Raw genomic sequence first — 6000 nt, 5'->3', positions numbered from 1 at the left:
TTTAATCTTCTTGTTTTGTCACGTGTATTAAGAAACGCCGTCTTATATGAAAATAAGAAGAAGTCGAAAAGGATAGGCGCACAATGTAATCTAACGGGAATGCCGAAAATTTTGTTGAAAAACTCTCTAAATTCAACAAATATGTCGTCAAGAAGAAACTCGTGCATAATGATCACTTGTTCCTTTGTATAATACTAATGTGGTTAATTTCATTATATCTCAAACACTTGATTACTAAAAAAATATAACACGTTCTTTAACAGAAATAAGAGCACAGAACACATCATTATTCATAGAATACTTTCTAGAAGCCTAAATGATATATAAAATGTAAACTTCTTTTGTGCGTAGTTTGTGAAGCCATTAGATAGTCAGGACTTTCAAATTGTCAGAAGGCTCGAATCTTAGCTGTAGATCTGACATTGTTATTTAATATTTGACTCTCAGAGAAATTCAAGGCGTTTAATGTTGTTGAATGTTTAATTTCATTCCTACGAAATTTCTTGTATTATTTACATTACACCACAAACAGCTTGTTAAAAGCTTTATTTGCCAGTACGAACAAAACAAATGGCTTTGTGAGTACTAATATTTTCTTTGAATCATAAAAATGTGAGGGTTGCCAACTCTATTATAAATTTCTAATTTTTTTTTCTAAATGGGACTATAGTATATCTACAATATGGAGATATTCATTCAGAAAGTAATCATGTGACGTTTTAGTTAGATTTTCATTGTTTACAGTAGAAGGGAAAAGTTTTTAATTGACGTGACGACACCTGTTCCAATTAATTTTAGATAGCGTTCATTGCAGTTAATGCCACTGTCATTTTCAATCTAATAGCTTGACTTTAAAATTTACACGAGGTACCGGATTATCGAGTAAGCTCAATGCTTGATTTACAATTAACCAGGGTTTATCATTTGTTTTTTGTAGATACAAATATGGGAAACTGCATATGTCACAAAATGGTTTTGGAACGTCGGCAAGAAAGAAGAACGTATATAGATGGCAAAATCGCATCTGAAGAAATATTGAATAATGTATTTAAGGGTAGTGCACAAGACATTAGAATGAAATCAAGTGGAAGTATTGTTGGTCTTGGATCAGTTGCATTTGGAGATGCGAAGCAACAAGCAATCTGTTAGGACTGTAAAATAATGAAAATTGGATTAAGTATAGTATTGTTGTTTTTAATAGACTAATATCTCTATGTAATGTTATGTAAATGTACTAAACAATAAACTTTAAATTTCATCAAGGAAAGGAGCTCAGGAAAGCGAATTAATTAAATGGCAATTTGTTTTACAACTATTTAGAATATAAAGTAATTCAGCGCTTGACCCATTGTGAGCATCTATTTCCCTCTTGTAAAAGGATGCCGTTTAAAATGTATATCTCATATGTTATCGTGCATGAGGATCCAGGTTTTCTTAACAAAACCTCTCCCTTTGGTGTATTTTAGAACTTCGTACTTCTTGTTTTAAGTCATATAATCATTTTAGATTTATTTCATTCTTTCAAAACACATGGATAGCGGACACATTGAACCTCTAGGGAAACTTAGGGTAGTACACATCACTACATGGAGATAACTCTGTAAAAATCGGCTGAACGTTTTAATCACCTTCTCTTTTTAAGGCAATATTTAGCTTCTCTGTGTTCAAAATAAGTGTTAGTCAAACTCCTATATATCCAATGAAATTTTTCCGATAAAGTGTAATCAGTTAGGAATATTAAAGTTGTTTCCCATCAGTTTAATGTTTTTGAGATTTCAAATTGCCGTTTGTTAAGGCATTTTCCGTTTCGAATTTCTCTTGGAGTTCCGTATTCTTCTTTTTTTACTTTCCACTTAATAATGATGTTTTGTTAAAAAAAATTGAAATGTATATCCAATAATGAAAAGTTCATATACAATACTATATTACTAAGTTTTTCAAAGGTCAAAACAAAAGTACTGTGCGGCATATTTTAAACATTCATGTGTATGCATCAAACTTCTAAGAGTTTAAAATTACACTAACATATGTACTGCCCCTTCATTTAGCTTACGGTGGTACCAAACACCTTGACTAAAATTGATTTGGCTCTTTTAATTTTCATAAAAATATGTATTTACTTAAGCCCCTTGACAAAAATGTAAAAATTTAAACAAGGTTAGCAAGAAAGGTGTCGCGAATGAACTAATATCAACTTTGAAAGAGGGACGAAAGATACGAAAGGGACAGTCAAACTCATAAATCTAAAACAAACTGACAACGCCATGGCTAAAATAGAAAAAGACAAACAGAGAAACAATAGTACACATGACACAACATAGAAAACTAAAGAATAAACAACACGAACCCCACCAAAAACTAGGGGTGATCTCAGGTGCTTAGGGCATCCATATAGAAAGTACGGTTTTGAACCTTAATAAGTGTCTTGTGATGAAAACGAAACCCTTCTTCCGAGTTTAGTAACACCTTTTGTCGATTTGAATGAATGAAAATACAGATACCGTATGCAGTCTAACTTTCAATGTATTTAATTATCTTGTGTTCTCTCAAACACACCATCTTTTTACATATATTTATTTTCAGCTACATTTCTGACCTCTTCCATGTCATATCAATTATGTCTGATCGATACGAATTTATGTATACTAGATTGAGAATATATTTGGATTAGATCATCTGAAGCATTGAAAATAATTTCACCATAGTAACAATTACGTGTTTTATTTCTTGATGTATGCATAATCATTTTTGGTTGCCGGATTCCAATAAATGTTACATTAACCTATTATGTCTCAACCAGTATTATCAATATAACAGAGCTTCAAAAAGCTGTCATACAAGGCGGATTAACTAACTATAAAACCTGCAGGTTTAACAAACCATTTTTAATAGAAAAATGTCTGTACCAAATCAGGTATGTGCCAGTTGTTTTCAATTCTTTACGTTTGTTGATAAAGCCAAACTTTTGATGTTGTCAATTGAACATGTTCAATTAACTTCCTCTTCTTGGATTTATTTTTTCACAAAATTGTACATTTTGTATGAACTTGACGTCTCAACAAATGTCTTGTACAGGGTTTCCCCTGGGTCAATTATTTTTTTCGCCACCTCTTTCGCCAAAACAATATATTTTTCGCCACTTTATTATTTTTTTCGCCAAGTAACATTAATATATTTTCTTTTGTTTCTAACCCCTCTACTGCTTGAATAAAATAAACCTGTCCCATTGTTGTCTATGATTATTCTCTCAAAATTATCTTAAAGTCTACCTTGTACATGTGTTGTAATGAATAAACACCTTTTAAAAAGAAGAACTTTTGTTATCTTTAAAGGGGGAAAATTCATTATATTCTGAACAACTTTTCTAAAAGAGGGGTCCAATTGCTTTTAATAATGAAGAAGATACCAGTTCCGGAATATAACAAAATTCTTGGACATGTTTTGACCATATAATACCAGAAAGATGTACAGTTCTTTCGGAAAGTTTCTTCAAAAGAAAAATATGTGCCCTTTTGTAAGTACTAAGAAGTGTTTTTTACAACAAAACAAAAGATTTTATCACATGAAATTGATCCCTCATTTAAGGTGTAGTCATTACATCGAAGAGTTATTCTCATTCGAGGGGTTGATCCACACCTTTTGCATAGATTACTTCATAACGACAGTTTTCTTTTCTAGACCATCGTAAATAAAACAGTTGAGACGTGAAACTATGCTTGAAACACGTTATGTCACTCAAACTACTTTATAAAGTACTCTCTCAAATCAATTATCTCTCAAATTCAAAGGATGATGTTTTAAATCGGAGATTTTTCTTGCATTTGAACATTTTTCGTCATAACAACAGTTGTCTTTTCTGGACTATCCTTAAAAGAAGTAGAGGAGACGTCAAAAGTTTGCGTCTATCACGTGCGTTGCAAAGTAATTAACGAATATTTTGAGACACGTGACGGACGCCATTTACCCATATCCTTTTGTCAAACAATACGATCAAGATCAATCAACACCTTTATTACTTAGTCCTTTGTTGTCGATAGCTATAAAATGCAATCCGCTGAATATTGATTTTTTTGTGAAAATCTTTACGATTCAAATAAATCGTTTTATATATTTCTTTCGCCAAATTCTTTCGCCAATTACGAATTTTGATCGCCAGCGGAAACCCTGGTCTTATTTTACATCAACACGGAATATATGTTTTTGGTATCATGTTTGTATCAGAAGATCTGCTCATTGTTTCTATGCCCATAGGATATTAATGCTATTATTTCTGAATATTGTCCAGTATTCGAACAGAAATCAGGGCCTTATAATTATGTATTGCTTCATCAATCTTTAATTTTGATCTATAGTTTGGCTTCCAACTGTTCCATAGGAGCGCCACTAATGCCTTTATTGTAAAAGGCATAAGAAGTTTTAAGCCTGGTATCTTTAAGGAAATTATACAAGATTACACCAGTCAGAACAGATAATTTTCGGTGTGTAGTTGACTTTTTTAAAACAATGATTAGCACAAACATGCCATATGAAAAGAATCAATAACTAAATGATTCGGAAGCTTTTATTTATGGTTGCAATGCGTGGACAATGAACATGCTTTAAACACAAAATATATTTTAAGGATGTATTCTTCTGACCTTTCAATCTCGTTTCAATCTCGTTTTGGAATTATTTCCAAAACATGTGATACAAGTGGAAAATATCAATGATTTTTTTAAAATATTATAATCAAACATAACTCTGTGAAAATAATGTGTATTTACTATAATTAGTTTTTGAGTAATCCAGTTTTTAAATTTATCGACCAATCAATAAGTCAGTATTTTTAGCCAAAATTTTGAGAAAATGGGTGAGGGATACAAAAAATGATTTTACATGAATCATGTACATCCCATATCATTTTTGTCTTAGATTCTTAGATATGTATTTTTCAGTCATTTATAACAAACACGTTGAAAAAATATGCATTTTGTTCTTAAAACGGAGGAAAATCACAAATTTACAAAATTGACAGCTTGGTAAATTTTACACAAAAAGATAAGAAAATGATAAAACTTTCTTATATTAACATCTACCTATAGTTTTTTTTAAGTAAAATTTGTTCAGATTGTACCGGTCCACTTCATCTTTATAGAAAGTATGAAAAAAGTTTAATTGTGATAGTGGCCCAAAAAAGGGAGACATCGAAGAAAAATGGAAAAATCATCAACATTAGGCATTTTCAAAGGGCCGTAGCAAAAAAAGATTCTCATTACCATTTGATTTTTTCTTTACCAATTATTATTTCGCCGTATTATAAACCCCAAAATCAGGTTAAGAAAAACAATTTAATTTTCATCTTCTCAGAAATGTACATCCTTAAGAGATTGTAGATTCATCATAGAGTGGAATCTTTATTCCATGATTTTCTGCATAATGAAATGTCTGTACTAAATCAAAGATATTCCAGTTGTTTTCAATTTGTTTAAAGCGTTTGAGCTTTTTATTTTGCCATTTGATAAAGGACGTTCCTAATTTTGAATTTCCTTGTAGTTCGTTAATTTTGTTATTTTGCTTTTAGTTTATACGACATACATTCTCATTAAAGACACTTCCCTTTCATTCCATATTGAATTTCATGACTTCATATGTATCGTATTAATCACTAGTAACTAATAAGACCCTTTTGTGCTACATATAATCATATTTGTTGATAAAGAAACACTGCCTTTGAAAGCATGTGTATCATTATTCTATCCACTGTAGGTGTTTTTGAATTCGTCTAATAATTGACTGGCCGGTAATTGTTGTTTCATGTGCAGCAGCAAATAAGCAAATATGTTACATGTTGATGAGTGATATGTATACACCTTATACTACCTCTACCACACTTATAAACGGGGTTAATATTTAATGCTATAGCTTACCAATCAACAGGCAAAACGGAGAAACATCACCCCCGCATATGATTCAGATCATTTGGATTTCGAGCCAACCATAGTATTATATGCAGCTTATAGT

The sequence above is a fragment of the Mytilus galloprovincialis genome, chromosome 7 (assembly GCF_965363235.1).
Source record: "Mytilus galloprovincialis chromosome 7, xbMytGall1.hap1.1, whole genome shotgun sequence".
Taxonomy (NCBI): domain Eukaryota; kingdom Metazoa; phylum Mollusca; class Bivalvia; order Mytilida; family Mytilidae; genus Mytilus; species Mytilus galloprovincialis.
Note: the sequence above shows the minus strand (reverse complement) of the source record.